Here is an 11938-nt window from a genome sequence, read left to right as displayed (position 1 = left end):
AAAGGTACGTGCATCATCATGGTTGAGGTAATGAAGGCTTTCGCCTTCATTGGGGGTTGCAGGGTTTAGGAGGAGTTTAAGGGTTAGAGGAGGTTCAGGGTTTTAGAAGGAGGATCCAAAGTTTAGAAGAGGTTCCAGAGTTTAGAAGGAGGTTCCAGAGTTTAGAAGAGGTTCCAGGGTTAGAAGGAGGATCCAAGGTTCAGGGTAGAGTTCATGGTGGAGAACTCGTCTCCCTCGTAGATCATGGAAGTTAAGGGTTGAGGAATTATGGGTTTAGGGGGATCATAGGAGTGGGAGAGGAAGAATGTGTAAGAGCATGGGGGAAAGAAGAGAGAGGAGGGAGGAGGAGGAGGAGGAGGAGGAGGAGGAGGGAGGTAGAGAAGCGAGGAGGAGGGACGAGGAGGAGGAGAAGGAAGGAGGAGGAGGGAGGAGGAGAGGGAGAGAATGGGTTGCAAGGTTGGAGGAGAGGGGATGAGGAGTTGCAAGGTTAGGACATGCTTTTGGACGTGAAGTGCAAGGAAGCATGGACACTTGAGACAATTGTTTGGAATACCAAAGTAGAACTCAACACAATGCCCCAAAGAGTGTGGGCTTCATTCCATTATGGGGTATTTATACAAGTTGGAGAGCTTCTCTCTCTGCATGTAGGAATTGTAAGACATTCTCTCTCTACATGTAGAACTTGCATGTAGTTTCACAGTCATCTATAGAAAAGGTTGATGAAGAAGAGCAAGAATTGCCAAAAACACCCCAAGTAGAGCCACAACAACTCAGACGGTCTAGGAAAGCTGACAGAGATTGACATATGCTCAGAAACGCAAAGCAATTCAGGTTGAAACCACCAACTATGGTCTTATGACTACCATCATGGCTACAGAAGAGCTAGTGTACTTCGAAGATGCAATAGATGAGCCAGAATGGCAAACTCCTATGAATGAAGAAATGGATGCTTTGTATAAGAATAATACTTGGGAATTATGCGACCTTCCACTAGGAAAGAAGGCCATAGCAAACAAATGGGTATACAAAGTAAAATACAATCCAGATGGAAGTATTCAAAGATACAAAACTAGAGTAGTTGCAAAAGGATTTGCATAGCAATATGGTCAAGATTATGATGAGACTTATGCTCCAGTAGCAAAGATGGATTCCATAGGGTTCTTGATATCACTAGCAACACTCAGCAGATGGAATGTGTACTAGCTCGATGTCAAGAATGCTTTTCTCAATGGTTATTTAGACAAAGAAGTCTACATGCAACAACCACGAGGTTATGTTGAACCAGGAAAGGAGAATAAGGTTTGCCATCTTAAAAAGAGACTCTACGGCATAAAGCAAGCACCTAGAAGTTGGTACAATAGAATCAACAAGTATTTTGCTTCTTTCTCATTTGCTTGTAGCTTGATGTGCTCGAACCTTTCATCCTTTGAGTCTATTTGGTGTGTCTATCATCTCTTCTTCTTCTCTCTCAACAAGAAGAGGAAAAAAATAAGAGAACGAACTAATAGTTAGTGCTGTTGCTCTGGGATATATGAAGTCTAATGCAAATCATACTCTCTACTACAAAGTTCAAGGGGAAGAAATTACTATTGCACTTTTGTACATAGATGATTTGATTATGACCGGAAGCAAGGATAGCTTCATCAAAAAGCTAAAACAAGACTTATCTACAGAGTTCGACATGAAAGATCTTGGACTTATGCACTGTTGTCTTGGCATTTAGTTATGGAGAGATTCAAACAGCACCTTTGTGAGTCAGCTCAAATATGTTGACAGTCTCCTGAAGAAGTTTCATATGGCAAATTGCAAGATTGTAGACACTCCCATGGACTTACTAAAGATTCAGAAAAGCCTACAATCAATGATAGGTACTATAGGCAGCTCATTGGATCTCTTATATATCTAACTATCACATGGCCAACTATTAGTTATGCAGTAAGTTCACTAGCACAGTTTATGGCAAATCCAAAACAGTCTCATTGGAATGCAGCCAAAAGAGTCTTGAGATACATCAGAGGTACAAGACAGTTTGGGATAGAATATAGATGAAGTCATCCATGGTTGCATGGATACTATGATAGTGACTATGCCGGAGATCATGAGACCAAGAGATCCACACAAGGATATGCATTTTTCCTTGGTCAAGGTGCTATATCATGGTTGTCAAAGAAGCAGCCAACTATTTCTTTGTCTTCGACTGAAGCAAAATATATAGCACTCACTACAGGTGCATGTGAGCCTATATGGCTCAAAAAGACTATTATCAGAAATAGATTACTTTGATGAGTCAAAGCCAACAACAATATATTATGATAACCAATCGGCTCAAGCATTGGCCGAGAATCCAGTATATCACTCCAAGACAAAGCACATTGATGTCAGAGAGCACTTCACTAGAGAAAGAGTGTTACTTGGTGACATCACACTGTAGCATTGTGATAGCAAAGAGAATGTTGAAGACATCTTTACCAAACCACTCGATAAAGAGCTTTTCGAGAAACATCGACAAGCTCTTGGTTTACATAGAGGATGGACATTCCCATTAAAGGGGTGTGATGGAATGTAATGCTCAGTCCTTCTTCAATTCCTTAGAATCATCATCTTGAGGGAAGGCCTACTTCATGATGTTGATCTTGAGGGAAACTGTTTAGAGATCATGCTCAACATCATGTTATCATATGTCAATAGCACTAACACTTATAGAGTGCTATAAAGAAAAGGGCTAGATGCCCTAACCCTAACCTTAAATGGGTTTGTATATACTCTACATTTTCAACTAAATCTAGTGTACAGTTAGTCATTTATGGTGTGCTCTCTAGCTGTGCCCTCTCTCCTCATCTCCACTCTTCTCCTCTCCCCTCTTCATATTTTGTCACATTGATGAGGCTACCAAGTTGGTAAAATGGGAGCTTACATCTTGAAATGAAGTCTTGGATGGGCTTAATTTGTTGGGCTTAATTTGTTTCTACTTCAAGATATTGAGCTTGTTGTGAACAGCATCTTCATTGACCTCTTGAAAAACTGTTAGAGCAATGCTTCATCCATTTACTCCTAGTACCAAAAATAACCTATCGGGAGCTAGTTAAAGCATCTTTAAGTCGTCTTGCACAGGGCACATGGGAAATAGTTCATGTAATCTTACTTGGTGTTACTCCCATTAAATTCCACACTTTGAGGAAACTTTGAAGATGGCTATAAGAATCCTCATCCTCAAGTCCCTAATAATCTTAGTACTTGATGGTGGCCCGATGGTGGAGGCACCATTCTTTTTCTTGGTCTACTTACTTAAGACTATATTGGGGCTAACCAGACTTTTGTTAATGTACCTCCTCGCTAATGGCATGTGGTATTCTTGGTTTGACCTCTTGAGTGGATCATATGGTGCTAGACTCATTTTGCTACTTTGACAAAACACCTGCCTTACCCAAAGCTCTTTCAAGGGCTCTCTCAATATTGATTGCTAGGTCTCCTTGAGCTTTCAAGGCTTGAGATAGCTAATATGGTTTCACTCATAGATCCATCATGTAGCTTGATGCCACAACCCCAACTGTCTTGGGCCTCCTTGTTCCTTCTAGTATGGTCGAGTTTAAGCCACTACTAGATTTTCTTGATTCATTATGAAGCTCTCCTATACTAAGTTTATAGATAGCTCTTGTATTTCTTTGTTGGTGGTCCTCCATTTCTACTTGGTCGTGATCCAAGAGCTATGTTACATTGAACCATATGTCTTTAGAGCCGTTCATCTCTTTCGTTGGCCATTTTCTTGTGCGACAACAATGTTTTCAACTATTTTTTGACACTTCTTTGTCTCAGTGCTAGTCATGGCATATTTTGTGAGAGTATGCACATATGGGATACCATTTTAGAAAATAATGCCAATGATGGCGACAACCTGGATGTGCGAATTTTTTGACAGAGATGGAATCTTTTAGATTTTGTTGGAATCTATAAAGATTTTGGCCTACCTTATCACTAAGGGTTGGGACATCATCGTGCCCTGTGGCACAATCTCGAAGCTGCCATGTCATTACCCTATCGTATCGCCGTGGTTGTCCTTATCCACCACTTCAGTAAGGCCCTCTGGCTACCACATCATCACAATTAGCCTAGTGCCATGTCAACGTGACCTACACCCACAGCTACAAAACCATCCATGTGGCCCCTTGCCACACCTATCAAGCAGTTGGCCATGTCATCCCACAATTGCTACGTCAGCCCTAAATGCCAGCTCAGTAAACACGTGTCCCTTGCCATGTCATCATGTCGATGTCACCCGCCAAGTGAATGGCCATGTAGGTAGTTCCAAGTCATACCACATCAGCTGACACATGTCAACCTCCCACATCAGCAAGTGACACATTAGCCTTGCCACCTCAACACTGTGGGCCACCTCATTAGTGCCATATGGCATAGCCTCCCACAAGGCATAGTTGTCTCTCCACAGGCATAGTTCTTTCTTCTACAAGTGACCCTCAGTGCCAACTCATCATAGGCCACATCATCTTTTTTGGGCCCTCTTGTGCTCAAACTTTTGCCATCCTTCCAAGGGTCATATCTTTTGATCCAAGCGAAATTTGGAGACCTTCCAAGAAGAAAAATTGCTCACCAACTCGTGCTCTACGCACTTCACATCATATTTGACATTTGGGTTTTCCACTCTGCAGCATTTGCAGAAACCTCTTCAGCACCCCTCTTGATCAGATCGCATCCACTTTGAATCCAGCACAAACCAAGTCAAGGTAAAATCTATTTGGCTCCTTTTTTTATCTCGATCTACATGTAGACTAGTTACAGAATTAGCTACCTTAGAGGAGATAATCCACAAAATCCAATCCAAAGCCATGCCAGAAATTGGATCTGGTGCTTGCTTCTCAGCCTCAAATTGAGCTTGTTTCTCAGCCTCAAATTGAGCTTGTTCCTTTTGTACCCATTGTTGAAGTGCTTGAAAACAAGCCTTCTCCACTTTTGCATTTGGATATGGAGCTTCTTTTATTTGAGGCTCGGGAGCTGATGTGGATGAGCTTCGCTACTCATTGCTTGGTGGAGGTGGGGGCACTTGTGCTTTCTTTTTAAGAAGTCGCTTTGGTTGGATTTGAATGTTAGGGTCCTTGGTGGCCTCTTTCTGCTGGCATGTAATTACATTCACAAGTGATATTATGCTTGTCGGCCCCAAGCTTTGATGGTCCACCCCAATGATGCCGATTGGGACATTAGGCTTAACCTATATTTGTTGTGGGACCTTATTTTTCATGGGACAGTCCATACAGGCATGTCCTATGCCACAATCTCTGTAGAGTGGTTGGAAAGTAGTGGGGCTACCACGATGAGGGCACTCTGCAATCTGATGATTTTCTCCACAACCAGAGAACTTGATTGGTGCTTGATATACATATTGGATCGAACTTGATTTGCGTATTAGACCCTCTGCACCTTCTACATAGTACATTGGATACTCTGCTTCATACTCGAATGGCGAGTCTACTTCCTCGGCTTGCAGTTGATGTATTGGAACTGCCTGAGGAGCTGGATTTCGTGCTCTTGGATATGGTTGTGGATTTGGATTCTTGAGTAGTTGTGGGACTTGTGTCCGAACGAGAACAGGATTTAGCCTCAGAGCTGGGGGCGCTTATGCAAGTGTCGATTGCCTGTACACTGGCATGGGTGCCGGTTGATATTGTTGAGGTCGCAGCAGGTTGTTGCACATGTTGAAAATGCAACTGTTTTCATCATGGCCTCTGACGACACAAATATGGTACCACAATCTTGGCGATGTATTTACTTGTGTAGCAATCTTGGCTCTTAGGACCAAGCACTCATTTGCTGTATGATTGGCCATGTAGTGTGGACACCAGACATTTTCTTGCCATGGATAAGTCTGAGGTGGCGGCAGCTAAGACAAGTGAAGCTTTTGTTCCATGGCCTGCATCATGTCTTCTTTCAGCTTCATGGTCATGGCCTGTAGGCGATCTTCATTTGATGTTTCGACACTAGACTTGGATTTGCCCTTTTTAGAGCATTTATCTCATGCACTAGATTTGCCATCATCACTACTAGTGTTAGAGTCGGTCATGCCATTCTCGATGTCAATCGTTGCCGGATGAGCAACACTGAACGTTTTATAGTTGCTATTTTTTTTTATATCCTTCCAGATTTTCTTCCTTAGTCCCACAATGAACCAGGCCGTGAAGTACTTTGCATCATGGCATGGGTCACATTTGGCAATTAATCTTTTCATCTTGCCCAGATACGTGCGTACATCTTCTTGACGACCTTGTTCGATCTTGCTTAGTTGGAGAGCCGGATCATCTTGTAGCCTCTCCGTTTGAAAGCGCCTTTTGAATTTTGTTTGAAGCAGGTCCGATGTGGTTTGCTCTTCCACTAGAAGGTCTAGGTACCATTCAAACGCTTCATCAGTTAAGGCCGTGGGAAACCAGGCCACCTTGGTTTCATGGGATTGATCTCCACCTGCTCGGCATGTGACAACAAAATGCTGGAGGAATCGGGTTGGATCTCCCCTACCATTATATTTAGGAAGTTCCAATTTTCCCTGGGGGCGCCTGCCTTGATTGTTATTATTTTTGCGATTTAAAGAAATTGTCAATCTCTACATCGAGGTCAATATCCCTATCATTGTGGTGATGGCATCCAACCATGTTGTGGCGTGGAGGAGTTAAAGGGATTTCTTGAATTTCAAGGGGGAATCGGGGTAGAGGATTGTCGGAGGCGGTTGTTGTAGCAGGGTTGTATTCGGATTTGGTGAGCATTGGAGTCGAAGGCATTGGTTGAAGCATAGCTGCATGCAGATTAGGCAAGAGTTGCAAAGGGTGTCTCTGCTGCAAGTGCAGGTATTGATGGAGTTTTGTTTTGAGGGTTAGAGTGGTGTTAGTGTTGTAGGTACTATCATGTTAATAATGTGTCTAATATTATCCCACGTGTGTAGGGAAATGTGTCGGGACAAATGGATCGTCCATCGAAGGTCACGGCATAAAGATATGAGCGAATTAGTGTGAAACGAGGACCACACGAGGGCACGAATGAGGGAGTTCTAGGGATGCCAAATCGGTGTGCAATGGGCTGGAAAAATGCCCGTAGCGTGGTGTTTTCGTGTGTGAAATCTTGGTTCAAACCGTGTCCAGTTTGGGTCTCAAACGGATGAGTTACGAGGGGTTAAAGAAGGGGGAAAATGGACCTTTCTTTTGGGGGGGGTGGGGGGGGGGCCTTGGTCTTAAGGTTTGGTGTGAATGGGCTTTAAGTCTAATTGAGGGGTAGTAATTGACCTAGCTCAGTTGACTTAACTGGCCCTGTTAGTTTAACTAACCTAACTGTCTAGTTAGATGTCTAACAGTTAGTCTAGCCTAACCTAACTATGGTTTAACTGCCAATAATTAACTAATTTAACCACGGTTAGTTGAACTAACTGTAGTACAGTTAGACTAAGCTAACTCTACAGTTAGTCTAACTAACACATAGCTAAACTAACCTAGAGCTAACCTAACTAGCCTAGGTTAAATCTAACCTAACGTAAGTTAAACTAACCTAACTAGGGTGAGGTTAGGTTAGGTTAGGTTTTTTTTTTAATAAAAAATTTCGGGGGAGGGAGGGAAAGGGGCATCGCGCGGTGGCGGGGTGGGCGGGGTTGAGAGGGGAGGGATGGGTTTTTCAAAGGTAGGTGGGGGGAGTGCATACTCAGTGCATAGTGGAGAGGGAGGAGGAGGCGATCGGAGGTAGAGGAGAGTGCAATGCCGTGGGCGCGAGCGGTGGTGGAAATAGCGGGGCTGGCACCTCTATGCGCATCGTCGCTGGCAGCTCTGTGCGTGCCGATGGAGGGGGAGATGGAGGAGGGGGGGAAAGGGGGTGGTGGTGGAGGGCGGGGGGGGGGGGGGGGGGTGGAGGGGGAGATGGAGGGGGGGGGGGTGGAGGGGGAGATGGAGGAGGGGGGGGGGGGGGGTGCAAATGGAAGGGGGGTGGAGAGGGGGGGGGGGGAGGAAAGGGGGGGGGGGGGAATGGAGGGGATGGTGGTGGAGGGGGGAATGGTGGAGGTGGAGGGGTAAAAAAGAAAAAAAGAAAAAACATGACGGACAGAAAACTTTGACAGAAATCCAAAGGGAGGAAGAGATGGTCACCTGAACGCTCTCCAAGACTTTCTCGATGTAACGGGATTCTTGAGGACAAATCGACGATGGGTGGATGGCTAGGTTATCGCTGCGAGATGGGCTCAAAGTAAGTCACCATGTGAGGATGGGAGTAGGGTGGTGGTTGATGAAGAGGGAGGAGTGTCTTACGTAGGGCTCGGAATGGGGAAGAGGATGGAGCTAAGATGTGAAAGAAGAAGAATGAGGGGGTGGAGGGGGTTTTTATAGGAAATGGGTGTAGGTTTAGGGTTAAACCCTAAACTCTTCCCGAGTCATAACTTTTCATGGTTAGCTCGGTTTGCTCTTCTACAAAAAGGTGAAATGATCAAAATTGCAAGCTCTACACATTCGTGTCCACTACCTAGCCTGATTTATTTATCAAGTGACTTCTTTTTAAGAACTAAAGAAAATTTCTTAAGGTAGTAACCCAAGGTTGATGCTTGGGGTTGATATGTTTGGTTAGAGTTGGAAAAAATTTTACTCTCCTTGCCCTTGAGTGTTATGTTCGTGAAAATTTGTAGTAGTTTGTTTCTTACACATACCTACGTATGTTTACTCGTTTCTTGAGATGCTAGTCTCCTCGGCAGCGGTGCCAAATGTCGGCTCTTTCCCATGGCTTTTGCAGGAAGAGCAGGGTTTTCTCAATATGCAGGGTTCCAAGGCTTTTTGTCACATACAGATATATCGGGGTTGTCGTTTGTAGTATACGTGTAGCTTAGGACCTCGAGTCATATTCCGGTGAGAGACGTAGGCTTAAGTGTGGTAAGCAAACATAGTGCATGCATGTGTGAAAGGTACGTGCATCATCATGGTTGAGGTAATGAAGGCTTTCGCCTTCATTGGGGGTTGCAGGGTTTAGGAGGAGTTTAAGGGTTAGAGGAGGTTCAGGGTTTTAGAAGGAGGATCCAAAGTTTAGAAGAGGTTCCAGAGTTTAGAAGGAGGTTCCAGAGTTTAGAAGAGGTTCCAGGGTTAGAAGGAGGATCCAAGGTTCAGGGTAGAGTTCATGGTGGAGAACTCGTCTCCCTCGTAGATCATGGAGGTTAAGGGTTGAGGAATTATGGGTTTAGGGGGATCATAGGAGTGGGAGAGGAAGAAGGTGTAAGAGCATGGGGGAAAGAAGAGAGAGGAGGGAGGACGAGGACGAGGAGGACGAGGAGGAGGAGGAGGAGGAGGGAGGTAGAGAAGCGAGGAGGAGGGACGAGGAGGAGGAGAAGGAAGGAGGAGGAGGGAGGAGGAGAGGGAGAGAATGGGTTAGAGGTTGGAGGAGAGGGGAGGAGAAGTTGCAAGGTTAGGACATGCTTTTGGACGTGGAGTGCAAGGAAGCATGGACACTTGAGACAATTGTTTGGAATACCAAAGTAGAACTCAACACAATGCCCCAAAGAGTGTGGGCTTCATTCCATTATGGGGTATTTATACAAGTTGGAGAGCTTCTCTCTCTGCATGTAGGAATTGTAAGACATACTCTCTCTACATGTAGAACTTGCATGTAGTTTCACAGTCATCTACAGAAAAGGTTGATGAAGAAGAGCAAGAATTGCCAACAACACCCCAAGTAGAGAAACAACAACTCACACGGTCTTGGAAAGCTGACAAAGATTGACATATGCTCAGAAAGGCAAAGCAATTCAGGTTGAAACCACCAACTATGGTCTTATGACTACCATCATGGCTACAGAAGAGCCAGTGTACTTCAAAGATGCAGTAGATGAGCCAAAATGGCAAACTCCTATGAATGAAGAAATGGATGCTTTGTATAAGAATAATACTTGGGAATTATGTGACCTTCCACTAGGAAAGAAGGCCATAGCAAACAAATGGGTATACAAAGTAAAATACAATCCAGATGGAAGTATTCAAAGATACAAAACTAGAGTAGTTGCAAAAGGATTTGCATAGCAATATGGTCAAGATTATGATGAGGCTTATGCTCCAGTAGCAAAGATGGATTCCATACAGTTCTTGATATCACTAGCAACACTCAGCAAATGGAATGTGTACCAGCTCGATGTCAAGAATGCTTTTCTCAATGGTTATTTAGACAAAGAAGTCTACATGCAACAACCATGAGGTTATGTTGAACCAAGAAAGGAGAATAAGGTTTGCCATCTTAAAAAGAGTCTCTATGGCTTAAAGCAAGCACCTAGAAGTTGGTACAATAGAATCCACAAGTATTTTGCTTCTTTCTCATTTGCTTGTAGCTTGATGTGCTCGAACCTTTCATCCTTTGAGTCTATTTGGTGTGTCTATCATCTCTTCTTCTTCTCTCTCAACAAGAAGAGGAAAAGAGAGGAAAAAATAAGAGAAGGAACTAATAGTTAGTGCTGTTGCTCTGGGATATATGAAGTCTAATGCAAATCATACTCTCTACTACAAAGTTCAAGGGGAAGAAATTACTATTGCACTTTTGTACATAGATGATTTGATTATGACCAGAAGCAAGGATAGCTTCATCAAAAAGCTAAAACAAGACTTATCTACAGAGTTCGACATGAAAGATCTTGGACTTATGCACTATTGTCTTGGCATTTAGTTATGGAGAGATTCAAACAGCACCTTTGTGAGTCAGCTCAAATATGTTGACAGTCTCCTGAAGAAGTTTCATATGGCAGATTGCAAGATTGTAGACACTCCCATGGAACAGAGTTTGAAACTTCCTAAAGATTCAGAAAAGCCTACAATCAATGATAGGTACTACAGGCAGCTCATTGGATCTCTTATATATCTAACTATCACATGGCCAGCTATTAGTTATGCAGTAAGTTCACTAGCACAGTTTATGGCAAATCCAAAACAGTCTCATTGGAATGCAGTAAGTTCACTAGCACAGTTTATGGCAAATCCAAAACAGTTTATGGCAAATCCAAAACAGTCTCATTGGAATGCAGCCAAAAGAGTCTTGAGATACATCAGAGGTACAAGATAGTTGGATAGAATATAGAGGAAGTCATCCATGGTTGCATGGATAGTATGATAGTGACTATGCCGGAGATCATGAGACCAGGAGATCCACACAAGGATATTCATTTTTCCTTGGTCAAGGTGCTATATCATGGTTGTCAAAGAAGCAGCCAACTGTTTCTTTGTGAAGCAAAATATATAGCACTCACTACAGGTGCATGTGAGCCTATATGGCTCAAAAAGACTATTATCAGAAACAGATTACTTTGATGAGTCAAGCCAACAACAATATATTATGATAACCAATCGGCTCAAGCATTGGCCAAGAATCCAGTATATCACTCCAAGACAAAGCACATTGATGTCAGAGAGCACTTCACCAGAGAAAGAGTGTTACTTGGTGACATCACACTGTAGCATTGTGATAGCAAAGAGAATGTTGAAGACATCTTTACTAAACCACTCAATAAAGAGCTTTTCGAGAAACATCGACAAGATCTTGGTTTACACAGAGGATGGACACTCCCATCAAAGGGGTGTGATGGAATGTAATGCTCAGTCCTTCTTCAACTCCTTAGAATCATCATCTTGAGGGAAGGCCTACTTCATGATGTTGATCTTGAGGGAAGCTGTTTAGAGATCATGCTCAACATCATGTTATCATATGTCAATAGCACTAACACTTATAGAGTGCTATAAAGAAAAGGGCTAGATGCCCTAACCCTAACCTTAAATGGGTTTGTATATACTCTACATTTTCAACTAAATCTAGTGTACAGTTAGTCATTTGTGGTGTGCTCTCTAGCTGTGCCCTCTCTCCTCATCTCCACTCTTCTCCTCTCCCCTCTTCATATTTTGTCACGTTGATGAGGCTACCAAGTTGGTAAAATGAGAGCTTACATCTT

The sequence above is a fragment of the Dipteris shenzhenensis genome, chromosome 25, assembly GCF_047967505.1.
Source record: "Dipteris shenzhenensis isolate YYH24624 ecotype China chromosome 25, Dip_SZ_1.0, whole genome shotgun sequence".
NCBI classification, from domain to species: domain Eukaryota; kingdom Viridiplantae; phylum Streptophyta; class Polypodiopsida; order Gleicheniales; family Dipteridaceae; genus Dipteris; species Dipteris shenzhenensis.
Note: the sequence above shows the minus strand (reverse complement) of the source record.